Below are 14948 nucleotides of genomic sequence, written 5' to 3'. Positions count from 1 at the left end.
CAGACAAATGCAAGTCAGCCAAAGAGCTGCACATGTGCTCAGGTCCTCAGCCTCTTCACTCAAAGTCCATAAAGCAGTGGTGGCCCCCTTTCCTGGGGTTAGCAGAGGCCATAAGGGCAGCAGAGCTATTCGCAATATGTGGGGAGGGACTCTGGATGAAACCTGTGCCCTCTTGTTTATCAGTTCTGGAAAAAACTACCCCTAGTAGCTTATGTGAGGAATAAAATCCCACCGTTTCAACTGGATGGTGATATCAGCTTCTTCACACGTTATAATCATAGAATCACAGAATCACATAATAGTTTGGGTTGGATGGGACATTTAAAGGCCAGTTAGTCCAAGCCCCCTGCAATAAGCAGGGCTACCTTTCATTAGGTCAGGTTGCTCAGAGCCCCACCCCACCTGACCTTGAATGTTTACAGGCATGGGGCATCTACCACCTCTCTGAGCAACCTGTGCCAGTGTTCCACCACCCTCATTGTAAAACAAAACAAAACAAACTGTTCCTTATATCTAGTCTAAATCTCCCCTCTTTTAGTTTAAGCTCATTACCCGTTGTCCTATTGCAACAGGCCCTGCGAGAAAATCTGTCCCCGTCTTTCTTATAGGCGCATTTTAAGTACTGAAAGGCCACAATATGGTCTTCCTGGAGCTTTTTCCTCTCCAGGCTGAAACCCAGCCCAACTCTCTCAGCCTGTCCTCACAGAAGGGGTGTTCCCTCCCTCTGACCATTTTTGTGGCCTCCTCTCGACCCCTTCCAACAGGTCCATGTCTTTCAGGTACTGAGGGCTCCAGAAATGGACTCCGGGTGGGGTCACAGCAGAGAAGAGTAGAAGGGCAGAATCATCTCCCTTGACCTTCTGGCCCCGCCCCTTTTGATGCAGCCCAGAACATGGTTAGTTTTCCGGACTACGAGCACACATTGCCATCTCATGTCAAGCTTCTCACCCACCAGTACCCTCAAGCCCTTCTTCAAATGGCTGCTCAATCACTTCATCCCCCAGCCTGTATCGATACCAGTGGTTGCCCTGACCCATGTGCAGGACCGTGCACTTGGCCTTGTTGAATCTCATGATGTTCACATGGGCTCACTTCTTGAGCTTGTCCAGGTCCCCTGGATGCCATCCTGTCCCTCAGGCATGTCAACTGCACCACTCAGCTCGGTGTCTTCCGCAAACTTGCTGAGGGTGCACTTGATCCCACTGTCTCTGCCACTGATGAAGATATTAAACAGTACTGGTCCCAATAAGGACCCTCAAAGGAAACCACTCATCACCAATCTCCATCTGGACACTGAGGCATTGACCACTACCCTCTGGATGTGATGACCCAACCAATTTCTCATCCACTGAATAGTCCATCCACCAAATCCATAGCTCTCCAATTTAGAGTGAAGGGTGTTGTGGAGGACCATGTCAAAGGCCTTACAGAAATCCAGATAGATGATATCCATAGCCCTTCCTTTGTCCACTGATGTAGTTACTCCATTGCAGAAGGCCACTAGGTTGGTCAGGCAGGACTTGCCCTTGGTGAAGCCACACTGGCTGTCTCGAATCACCTCCCTGTCCTCCATGTGCCTCAGCACAGCTCTTAGGAGTATCTGTTCCATGATCTTCCCAGGCACAGAGGTGAGGCTGACGGGTAAGTAGTTCCCCGGGGTCCTCCTTTCTACCCTTTATTAAAATGGGTGTGATGTTTCCCTTTTTCACCAGGGGTTTCATCTGACTGACATTGCTTTTCAAATATGGAGAGTGGCTTAGCAACTACATCAGGCAGTTCCCTCAGGACTCTGGGTTGCATCTCATCAGGTCCCATAGATTTATTTATGTTCATGGTATTCAAGTGGTCATGAACCTGATTTTCTCTTACAGTGGGAGAGACTCCTCCAGTACCCGTCTTGCAGTTTATCCACTTGAGAGGTGTGGGAAGAGATCTTGCCAGTGAAGATGGAGGTTAAAAAGTTGCTGAATACCTCAGCCTTCTCCTTGTCCATTTTTACCAGTTTTCCAGTTTTGCTCATCAGGAGGGCACACTTTCTTTGACTTCCCTTCTCTGGTTGACACACCTGTAGAAACCGTTGTTGTTATTCTTTGCACCTCTTGCCAAATTCTGCTCTAGCTGCACGTTGGTCTTCCTGACCCATCCCTACACAACTGGGCAGTGTCCCCATACTTTTCCCAGGATATCTGTCCCTACTTCCACTGCTTACGCATTTCCTTCTTACTCTTTAGTTTGACCAACAAGCCTTCACACATCTATGTCAGTCTCTTGAATTCCCTGCCTGATTTCTTACAGCTGGGGATCACAAACTCTTGCACTCTATGGAAGGCATTCTAAAAGATCTGCCAGCTTTGTTGTCTCTGAGGGCAGTTTCCCAGGGTGTCCTATTGACCAACTCCTTGAACAGCTGGAATTATACTTTCCTAAAATTCAGGGTCCTGACTTTACTCTTCACCTGACTTACATACCTCAGAACTGGGAACTCTACCAGTGTGTGATCCCTGCAGCCCAGGCTGCCTCGAATCTTGACGTCACTGATTAGTTCACTTGTGTCGGTGACCATCAGGCACAGTATTGCACCCCCCTGATAGGGCTGTCTATTACCTGGCTTAAGAAGCTATACTCAAAGCACTCCAGGAGTCTTTTGGATTGGCTACAGCTTGCCGTGATACTTTTCCAGCAGGTGTTGAGGTGGTTGAAGTTCCACAGTAGGACAAAAGCCTGTGAGTGCAATGCCTCCTGTAGCTGGAGTAAGCAGTCTTCACCAATAGTCTCCCCCTGATCAGGCGGCCTGTACTAGACTCAAACCACAAAGTTCCCTTTCTTGCCTCAGTCTCTAATTCTTACCTGTAATCTTTCAAACTGCTTGTGGCTATTCTTCAGAGACAGCTCTTAACACTCTATCCATTTCTTGACACAGAGAGCAACCCTTCTGCCCCTTGTTCCTCACCTGTCCATTTTGAACAGTGTAGCCATCGACAGACACAGTCCAGTAGTAGGATTCATCCCACAAATTTTCAATAATGGCAAGTAAGTCATAGCTTTCCTAGTGGCACAGTGGCTTCCACCTCCTCCTGTTTGCTGCCCATGTTGCATGCATTGGTGTAAAGGCAGTTCAGATGACCTGTCGGTCATGTCACCTACTTACAGGAACGCGCATTAGTTCCGTTGAGGTTTTTCACTGGTGTTTCCCTCTTGGCTCATTTCAGGTGCCCCTGGCTCATTTCCATAAGACTTCAAGTGTGTTCCATTGTAGTGAGCATGTCTCAGAGCCACTGGCTGAGGGCCCTCAATAGCAACACATCTCTCTAACCTTGGCATCTCATCCCACAGCTTATCACAGGCAAGCCTGATACTGTCCCCCTGTCCCTTCAAGCCTAGTTTAAAGTTCTGTCAATGCATGCCACTGCCTTGTGAGCAAAGACTCTCTTTAAACTGTAAGAAAGGTGAATCCCACCTGATGCCAGCCGTGTTGTGTAGGCCATCCCATTACCGAAAAATCCAAAATTGCAGCAATGACACCAGCCATGGACCCATTTATTAATAGACTGAGCCCATCTTTTTCTTCTAATGTCACTGCCCACAACTGGAAGGAGAGAGGAAAACATTACCTGTGCTCCAGATTCCCTTACCAACTGCCCCAAGGCCCTCATGTCTCTTTTGATCACCCTTGGAAAATAGTCACCACCCAGAGGGAAGACCAGTAATGGGTTGTAGTCTGAGGACTGTACAAGGCTAGGACGTGTGCTAGTGATGTCCTTAACAAGAGCCCCAGGGAGGCAGCACACTATCTAGACTTATTCAGATTCAGTCCCCATATCAATGAGTCAAGAGGGACATTTCAGTCAAGAAGTGTTTTTCACCACATCACCACCACAGTATGCAGCCTGAGGAGAAGATTCATTCACCTTTTGCAAAAAAACTCCACTTGTCTATCTGCATGCCTTTCTTGCTTAGTATGATCTGGACCCAAGGCCACCCAGCAATGTTTACATGAGAAGAAAACACTGGATCTATGTTTGAGTGGGGTTTTTTAGCTGAGAATGTGGTTTTTTTTATTTATATACCCATGGCTCATACTCACTTCCCAGCTGGGTCCAAAATCCTGCTTTCCTCTGTGTTTGCGTAGTGTTCCTAACAACCTGGCAGCACATACTAATTGTACACACATGGTTATAGGATTCAGCCTTTTAAAGGAGGGAGTTTTACAGCCTCTGGTTTAGTGTGTCTCATAGTCTAATTTAATGGTAGAGCAAAGCCAGTCATGTCACCACGTGCTGATGCTTCTGCTTTGGAGAGCACTGAGGAAGCAATGAGGAACTGTCCAAGAAAATATTTGGCCCAGGTGTCTAAGAAGGACTGGGGTTACTTTAACGACACAATGTTGACAGAACAAGAGGTACATTGCCAGTGTAAAGGAGAGTAATGTCTTTAGGAGATGGAGGTTTTGATGGTTTTGAAAATTTTCTTATTCAGCTGTTTTGTGCTTGGTGCAGTAGAAAACAAGGGCTGGAAAGGCAACTTTTCACCACCTCTGAAAGCCTGAACAATTCTTCTATTTGAAAGTAGACTTAAGAGTTTATCACTAGCCATCAAGCTTTGTAAATGCTGGCCAATAATAATGACAGATTTTCCCAGCTGTATCTTAAATCCGTTGCTTCTTGTTATAACCTCATTAAGTGAGAAGCATGATAGATATTCCTTTAGCACATCCCTTTGTGTTTCTGTATTCAGTTTTCATCTATCTTTTATTCTCCACATCATTTATTGTATGTGTTACCCTGTCCTGAGCTCTAGAGGAGGCCCCAGACAATTCTAGCACTGCAGATGTGTGATTTTGGCAGGACCGCTAAGTTGCTGTCCCTCTGAAATAACCCTGCCTCAGTGTAGGGATGAAGTGCTGCAGCAGATCCTTTCTAATTAGCTGTGAATGCTGAACAGAGAATTCCTTCCCCAGTGTTGCCATTGCACTATCAGCCCCGCTGTGTAAAAGGTGGTGAGAAAGCATCCGTTTACCAAAATTACACTGAATCTGATGCAACTAGTTCAAAAAGCCTTTTGGAAGATTTCAGATCATTATTATGCATCTTTATTGCTCTTCAGCAGGGTAAATTAGCTTGTGATGAGCTCTGAGCTGCTATGACAAGGTTATTATCAGCTTCAAACTGGTTAATTTAAAGCTAGTTCAGGCTCTCTGCACTGTCCTTCCCTTTCTGTCTAAATACCTTTTGAGAAGACACACCATCACACTCTCCCTGTCTGTGTTTTCATCAGACACATGCCTGAAAGTGCCACAGCATGTTAACAAACATTAAAAGCTCTTTAGCTGTGTTGTATAACAACCAGAGTACCTGAATCCCTGTCATGGCTGCAAACAGCAAATAACTCTGGGCTAAATGTGCAAACATTTCTGAAAAAGATGTCGCAGCATGTCCACCCTTGCATATCTTTCTGAATTTATCACATCCTTTAAATCAGGCCAACCATTTGCAGCATGGAAGTATAGGAAAAGATGTGTCAGAAGACAAAGTGAAAAGGTATAATAATGCTGCAGATAATAAAATATTAATATATCTACTGGACTATTGCTTAAGCTGATCTGATTTTTATTTGCATGTACAGCCTATTTCTTTATTAGAGCTACAGAAATTCTCACATTACAGAGCATTATAGTTTAAAACACGATTTTGAGTGATATCACTCAAAAATTAAACATCAAGATAGTCCAGTTCCTTCCAAGGAGGAAGTTCAAATCCACTAGGGATGTCACAGACATGTGTAAATGCTTTTGTGGACAGAAAATGATGAACCCTCCCAGAGTATCATTATTGTTCACTACTTCCTGAAACCTGTTCCTCAAATCCCCCAAACTAACAACCCAGTGGATTTATGATTTACTGAGAGGTCCATGGGTTTCTCAGACCATTCACCCAGCTTTGTGAGGAAGTGAGGGATTACAGGGAACTACACAAAAGGGTCAGCCAAGGTTCATGTCTTGACTTAACTGTAAGTTGATGGTGACATTTTCCAGATATTTATGGGGAGTTCATCTTGGGAGATGCTCATTTTATAGACAAGGGGTTAGAATTTCCTGAAGCAGGTATTTCCAGTACCATGTGCATCCTTACAGAGTAGCAAAGACTTCCATCTCACTGTCTTTTTCAAAGACACTTGAAACATGAAGGAATGGCTCTGTGCTCTGTCAGTGAGAGAGGAGAAAGCTGAGACATGCTTTTTGGCCTCATCCATGCTGCATCCCCAGCCACCATTCATGCATGCAACTTCTATCAGACAGATGAGCAAAATTATGAAAGAAGGAGGTGGAAGAGTAGTTCCCTTCTCTCCACACCAGAAAACTGTGGGGGTCCTTGCTAGCAAGGGATGGGTAACACCTCTGTAGAGTCAACCCTGAGACAGAGGAGCCCTGAGCTTCAACACTCTCATTAAGGCAAGTCTCCAAGGCATGCTGACACATCTCCTCCTAGAGCTCTGGAAAGCATTGATAACTGCCTTCTGCTGTGAAACAGTGTCACTGTAAATGTTAAGGTTGACAACAGCAGCAGTGCAGGCAGGAAACTGCCTAAAAGCACATGGCATATTTTCAACTCTAAAGTTCTTGCTACTCTTTAAAATGCCAGATGGTCAGTTTGTGCAACTGTCTAATTGTTCTTGATAAAAAGACAGAGGTGTGCATCTTGCTTTACAGATGATTAAGAAAGGGTAGGTCTGGACCATAGATGGCTTCCAGTCAATGCAGCAGGAGATGGTAATGACATAGTTGTGAGTGAGGGTTGGAGAAGGTGAGGATTGGAAGAGTGAGAGATCACTCAAGACTCTTCTTGGATTCACTGGCTGTCTCCATTCCCAGGAGACGTTTTGACTAGAACTTCAAATGGAGATGATTTTAAGCAGGTCAGTGCTCTGTGGACATGAACTAGTTCAGCACTAGCTGGAAAATTATGGTCACAGTTGTTGCAGTTGCTTGATTTCAGTGCATTCAGATATAATGTTTGTTGAAAGATAGGAGCAGTTTTCCTTTGAAGAATATGTTATTGCTGCTTACTACAGCTGTTCATGAGTGTTTCCAAAAATGATAACCACTCTTGCCAGCCCTCATCGTGCTATCATTCTCTTTTATAATGCTTAGACAAATTGTGTAGGCAGATTTTCAGATTACCATCGCTCTGTTTCCCCCTAGTGTGCACCTGCCTCTCTTATCTGTTGGGCAACAATAAGTTGTCCAAGGAGGTTCCACAGATTTTTGGTGTATCTGGGAGCATGGTGGGGTGCAGATTCAATTGACACTGTAGGTTGCACTCTGCAATAAATAGCAAGTTATGGCCTTTCAGATTGTTGATATCTATTACAATATTTATAGGTGTATGTCTGTAATCTAAATGTAAAATCTGTTGAGTGAATGATTGTGACAGGAGCCTGTTTTTGTAGATCCATATGGAACAAAGAAGATTCAATACCTGATGCAAGCAGGATGTTTTCCGTTTGCACCCACTGTCTTGTCCAGGAGTATCTTGCAGTTAGCAATACTCAAAGCAATGGCAAACCACAGAGACCATGACTGCTGCTGACTGAAAGTGGCTTGATGAGCACCTCCACCAGCTGTCTCATCTGGCTCCATAGACTTGTGCATGTTTAAGTGGTATAGCAGGTTGTTAACCATTTCCCTTTGGATTATTTGGCCTTCATTCTGCTCCCTGCCTCTGTCTTTCAGTTCAGGGAGCTGGGTACCCAAAGAATGACTGATCTTACTACTAAAGAATAGGGCAAAGAAGGCACTAAGTACCTCATCCTTTGTCACTATGTTCCTCTCTGCATGCAATAAAGGATGGGGATTGTCCTTACCCTTCCTTTTGTTGTTAAGGTATTTATAGAAATGCAAATGTATTCCCATAGGCATCTGCCTGGAGACCTCTGCTGTGTTGCTGCTTGAAAACTGATTTAAAGGCAAGAGTGTAAATTTTTAAATATGGATATTAGTATTGGGGTGTGCAAACCATGAATCAGGGCAACAGCATTCCTGAAAATAACAAAATCGATTAGCAAAAGGAGTTTGTACAATACGTCATTTGCTTAAGTTACAGTATCTGTTCTATTGAATCAGTTCTGCTTAAATCTTTTAAAATCTGAAAATCACTATCATAAATTCTTTACTTCAGTCAGAACAGTATAACCATAACAGGTTTTGGACCCCTTTCCTAACACTCTTTCTCTCTTCTTTTTGGGTTCAAAAAGTACAAAAAAAAAACCCTGCTCTAAGCCATTCTCGCAGCATTCTCCACACTGAGAAAGATGGATGCCTCCCCTTACCTTTTCCATCCACATGAATTCACTTTCTGGATATTTGTTTTCTGTTTTCTCTGATAAGAAGGTAGCACATTGGATGAAAGAACCACCTGAACAGGAACTGGCCAGCAGTCCAGTAGCCAGAAAATACTGTGGTGCCCGTGTAAAGGTCTGTGAGCCATTTAGATACCCAGCACTTTGCAAACATTGTAGTTGTAAAACATAATGGTGTGCCTGCATTTCCCATACCAAGATGCAGTACTCTGGCTTCCTTTATAGTACTTATATCCCAGCTTCTCTCTTGCACAGAGTCATCATGTTATGCCATCAACAAGCTCTAAATAGTTTGCAGAAACAAAGTGCAATGATTTCAGTACAGAGTGCTTCTGGGAGAACACATGATCACCTCATTCCCCAATCCTTCTGTCTGTGAGTTCATAGGTTCTATCAACAGAGGGTAAAGTAGGAATATCTGAGGGAGTTACTTCACTTCACTGCTGGAGCTCTGAAAAGGATGGCTGTGCTTAAGGAGTCTGTTTGTGAAAGGTGCATCCTGCCTGTCAGCACAAGGATCATGCACGGTGGGGATCCCGTACCAGTGCCAGTGGGTGGTAATCTCCTGAATGCAATTCATTCGCAATGATGTCTCCAGATGCAGAGATCTGCACCTGAGCTGGGATCCATTAGGGAATCTGCCTGAGTGGATCTGGTCTTTAGAGTCAGTGTTAATCAGGAAGGAACAATCAATGGAGTCTGAAGTGCTTGTCATCTTGTCTTAAACTAGGTGCTAAATGGAATCAAGATAATTTTAACTTCTCTAAATTCAGGAATATTGTTAGCTAGGAGCATATAGAGTTTTAGTATCAAATGAGCCAGGAGGAATACACTTCCTGTCTTAATAATAGTGGAGAAGAAATAAGAGAAATCATTTAATAAGAGCAATTCTGTGTGTGCTATCACCCCTTTGGGTCCAAAACAAATGGCCCTGAGGCTTAATTACCTTCTCATTTGAAGTCTGCCAGAGTTCAGGTAAGTAGTTTTGCTATAAATACTTTCCCAAGAAGCTTTGCCTGTACACACAAGAAGCCTTTGCCAAAACGATTACTGAACATACACACGTTCACCTGCTTGGTGGCAAAGAAACTTTGTGCACATAAAAGCTCCTTTTGCCGGTTGCAGTTTTGCAAATGTCAGCTAGTGTCAACAGTTTTTTCCAAATTCCTGTTGTCATGACAGCCATTACATGTCATCATGAAATCCAGTTTAAAGAAGGTGAAAGATAATTTTAATATTTAATAAATTTTGCAATTTTGCCACAGCAAGAAACACTTATTTCTTCATGAGTACCTGGTTCTGTGGGTTTCAACTCTTCAGGCTCAAAATAGCAAGAATCTTTTATTTCTTTCAGACTGTCAGTTTCTCTGATCTGGCAACGAGGAAAGTACAGAACAAAAGAGTGTTTCCAACAAACACCAGCTTCAGCAAAAGCTTTTTCTAAGTTTTCAACCAATTTTGGGTCTGGATCACAGAGAGAAAGGAATGGGACAACATGTGACGAGCTGTGTTGTGTAAACAGATTGTTGCTGATGTGTGTTTCACAGCTGGACTTATGGCTACATTAACTTGTTCTGGTGTGATAAAATTTTAACATCCAGACTACATATGCCAGCTGATAAATGACAGGTGACAAATTAAAAACAGTTTCGTCAGCACAAAACAACACTATATCAGGAGTTTGTCAATTACGTGTTAGCACAGAACATTGTTAATATATGAGTGCCTATTGGCTATAAGCAACTGTCCAGCAACTCTACTAGAAACCTGGGTCTAGAGTATTGCTGGTAGGAGGCTGATTTCAAAGTTCATTAAGCTAAAACTTGGCAGACTGATTCTCAAGCCAGATGTGCATTTTTCAAAAAAATTGTATAAATCCGTTCAAGCACTTTTGATCTAGAGCTTGGCAAACAGCACACAATTCTCAAAGATTCATATGGTTGTTTTTATTCCAGCCCTTAGGTTAACAAAAGTTTCCTTAAAAACAAACAAACAAACAAACAAACTTGTAAAGTAGCCCTTCAAGGTAGCTGTATTGGCCTCCTACATTTTCCCCGTTCTCCCTCCTCGAATATTGCTTGCAAATGGCAGATAAATAAAATGCATGAACATGCCTAGTATGCTTGTTGCCATGCTTCAGTGCCAAATTGAAACCATGCCACCCTATAACAAACCTTGACCTGCAGTGTAATTGCTCCATTTTTCATGGTTTCCTACTCTGTCCTGGCCATTTCAAATTGCACTGACCTGCCACCCACTATTCCAGACAAGTTACCAGCCAGGAGTCCAGCTTTTAAATGAAACAGCATTTTAACTCCAAAATGGTATAAGGAATTTAACTGCTTCAAGATGTATCATGTATTGCTAACCAAAGCCTGGAGTGCTACCTAATATATGACATCCCCATGGAAATGTCAGCAAATGCTACTGCAGAGCAGAAATAGCAGAAGCTGCCTACAGCAAAGGGAATGAGTGGGAAGATTATAGCTGTACTGGTGAGCATCATTGCTGGAAGATTTCAAAATAGGTTTGCGACATTGGCTAGAGTTTTACTGCAATGTCACAGATTTCTTGAAGATTTTGTAGACTGAACAATATAATCTGAGATACAATGAAAAAGAAAAAAAGCTCTGTATCATTAAAATGTATTTTTAATGGACAACTAGTCTTTTAAAGAAGTAGGAGTAAGCCTCAGTAGAGATACAGTTTCATGCCGACATCTAAACCCACAATTTTGTACAGTCCTCCTGATACTTTTGGAGGTCCCTCTTTGTGCTTAGACCTGGATTAAAGTAAAGGTGCTGTAAATGCTCTTCACAGGACCTCAGCTCCTTCAGATGCACAAGGGTCTACTTTTCACCGTCATTACTGTTCAGGATACAATATCCGTCTCTAGCCTACTCTGATACAAAGCACACCTTGAAAACATAACGGTCTGCCTTTCTCTGCAGGCAGCCTGGAACAAGGATTTGTGTCATACAAACCATCTGGGCATCTTAAGCACCCTAATATTTAACTCCATCAGCGCACCAGTAACAGAGGGACTCTGTGAAAGAGGAAAATGCCAGCTGGCCAAAAACATGTTCTAAGGCAGACGCAGCACATGCTTAGCCAGGCTTAGCACAGACCAGACATACGGTCTGGCCTTATGGAGTAAGTCAGCAGTGCTGCTCTGGCCTGCCCTAGGAAGGCTGCTGCCCTGCCTGGAGGAGAGGGCAGTGTGGTTGAGGGATGTTAAGAAGCCTCCTTAATCCGGAGCACCCGTAATGCCCCATCAGACAGAGATCTTGAGACATCCTGGATGGAGATGCTTTCAGCTGGCATTGCTGATGTGAGGGGGGATACCAGCTCCCTGAGCAGCACAGCTCTCCTGGCTTCTTCTGCTATCCTAAGGCAGAAAAACATAATTTTGGTGGAGAGGCACCTGTTCCTTGTAGCCCAGGGCTGCTTGGCCCAGCAGGAACTCTTTCAGCTACAAAGAAAAGCTGTGTTTTTCCACGCTGTTAGGCTCTTCAGCATTTTTTCTTGATGAATGGTATTAATAAGGCAGGTGTTTTACCCAGACCAACTGGTGTATTGTCCCTGCAGAGGTGTAATCCATGGGTGTGGGGGAAGGATGTTCATGTAGTAAATCTTTTATTATTTAAATAGGAAACATTTTTTATGGGGATATGAGCAGTGTTTAAAAGCAGCAGAGCTAGACACTCCAGGGATCAGCTGTAAAAGAAGGTTAAGCCTTGTGAAGCCTTCTACCTTGGCTGTTTTATGGGGACTGCTATTGTGACCAAGGCCTTGATGTTTTATAACACTGGCCATATGGTTATGTGGTTTTGGAGACGAAGGTTTGGCGAGGGGCAGGGGAAAGCAGGGAGGAAAGGGAGATTGCTGTTACTGCTGCAGTGGAATGAGTATGTTCAACTTTCCTGTTCTGGTGTGTCCTAACTTACAGCATGTGTGGACCAACGCCACATGCTTTACAAGGGAAATCACATGGGCATTGTTAAATCATTTAATCTAAACTTTGAAAGAGAAAAATAATAAGGTGATTAAAGACAATCTGAAGCTAGTTGATAAAGTGATACTGAGGGCACGGAATCGCCTTTCATTACTGAACTAGGACAACCACTGGTCGATGAGTGCAGGGAACAGGTAGGTTGTGGATGTTCCTGATTTGTTTTTTCAGTAGGGCAGCTGCTTATGTACTTTCCATCATGAGAGAGAGACACATGAAGCAAAAGCTTCAATGCCTTCTGCAGAGTGCTCTATTAGTTCTGAGCTGAAATTGAACCATGTTAATTTTAAAGCACTGCAATATAGCCATTTTATTTCCTCCAGCTGTGGGTCTTGACTTTCAGGTAGACGAAGAGGGCAGAAAGACAGGGCACAAGAAGGACTGGAAAAAATAAAACCACAGGATGCCTGTCAATACCTGCTGTTGAGTTAGGAGACTCTGAATGGGACTAGAATTGAAAGAAATTATTAAAGTATTGTACTGCCTGCCCCTGGAAATTAGCACAATCCTTGTTCCTTTCTAAGTATTTAGGGTGCATAATTCAAGAATTATTTTTCCACCTGAAATTCTTTTCAATGTGTTAAAAACGTGGGGGGTGCCTAGGGTATCCTCACAGAGTGCACGCAGTATAGCCTGTGATTCCAAGTCTTTTCTTCAGATGCATCAGTAGGAAAACTTTTCAGAGACACAAGAGAATTGGGCACTTACTTCCTATCCAGTACCTAAATCCCCTCTGTGCCACTAGAGACCTCTCTGACAAATAACCAATGAACTCTGAACAACCTATTTCCAGATGTGAAGCTGGATTTATGATACTAGAAATTCTCAGCAGAGGTATAGTACTGAATTTATAGATCATGTTTGGATTCTTTCAAAAAGGCTCACTTGTTAGAATTTTGTTGGATGTTTCCCTATTAATCAATATAAAAGTTAAGGTGAGAAGAAATACCAAGGAGTGATTGGCAGGTGCCCACAGGTTTGAAGGTATTTGCTTTGGTGACATTTATGAAATGTTAGGGAAGTTGAGCATTCCCAAAATACCAGCTCACACTTTGCAGGAAGCCTAAGTTACTTCATCCTACAGAGAAAATGAAAAGCATCTGTTTCTTTAAATCTTTAATGAGATATGGCAAAGGCTGCACCAAGGATTTTAAAGCCAAATACACTTTGGGACCTGCTTTAGATCTCTGCTCTTTGACTATCTACAGTAACCAAATGTAGTTCAATGCATTGTATTTAAATGATATAATTATTCAGCTTGTTATTTTTTTAAGTAATGTTTCTCAGTCACTGCACACTGGCAGTGTGCACTCTAGGTAGCTATAGGGTTGCTTCACAGTTTGGAAGTGAGTGAGCATCAGTGGTGAAATTGCCAAATTGCTTTGCGAGCACTAGTGTTCAGGCTTTCTCAGAGCAGATACCTTCCTGCTGTACGGTGATTGCAAAGTAACAAGAAATGGCAAGTATTATTGGATGAGAATAACTCCTGGAAGTGGCAGAAGGGTGGCCTCCCTGAAAGGAATGAGGAGGGGGAACTGCCTCACCTTCTTGAGGCCAGAGCTATGGCACTTTTCTGAGACCTGCAATTTTCTTCTGGGCTGTCTATGATGTCGCAATGCTAAATCACTAGGAACTCATTACATTTCTACATGGAATGCCTGGCTCTGGCAATTCAGTGCTTTAGTAGCCAATATTCATGTATTATCCTAAGTAAAATATGCATAACAGGTGTGTGCCAGACACATTTCTGACCTCATTAAGACCTTAAAAAAACCCACATAATGCAAAAGGTGGATTTTGGCTGCCATGTAGCAAAGTACATACATGCACATTTATTTTCAAATACGGAAAATCTCATTTCTTTTAAAGGACAGATGTATACCCTTCATATTAGCACTTAGATTACCACTTGACTTACAGTTGTGTTGTTTGTGGGTTTTTTTAATCTTGAGTGTTGTAAAAATGCTAGATCATCTGCCCTAAAATCTTCTGTCCTGGAGAGATCCAGAGCAGACAGTAAGCTTTGTAACTTCTGCTGTGTGAAGGTTGACAGCACGCATGCCTGCACCCCCTGCCTCTGGAAGCAGGGCTGCAGAGGGCCATGGGCAGAGCACAGCCTTGTGGGGATGTGGCCAGCGAGGTGTCTACAGTGCTGTGACCTGTGGTCAGAGGAGAAAATGTAAAGCTTTACCTGCTCTGGTCATTCCTCGTCTTGGAGCTGCTTCATGGCTGCTACTGGGGGTGACAGTTCCGGGCCAGAGTTACAAAACTAAAAGACCAAAGTTAAGCCCCATTTGCTTGGCACCAAAACAAGTATCCAAAGGCCTGTGCAGGCCTAGGTGTCACTGCTTCGTCTGGAGACTTACTGCGGACAAGGATGCAGGCTTATGAAATGGAAGCTGATCATTAGTATCCTCCAACATCCCACTGGAAAGCTTCAGCACCTGGTGTAAGCAACGAGGGTACCCTTTGGAGCACTACATTTCCAAGGAAATAGACAATGTGAAGAGCTGGATTCTTTGTTCATTGCTTTCTCTGTGTTACTTTGTACTGAAAGAGTTTTTAACATACATTTTAGTTT

This window comes from Columba livia, chromosome Z, assembly GCF_036013475.1.
Source record: "Columba livia isolate bColLiv1 breed racing homer chromosome Z, bColLiv1.pat.W.v2, whole genome shotgun sequence".
NCBI classification, from domain to species: domain Eukaryota; kingdom Metazoa; phylum Chordata; class Aves; order Columbiformes; family Columbidae; genus Columba; species Columba livia.
This window is presented reverse-complemented; position numbering follows the sequence as displayed.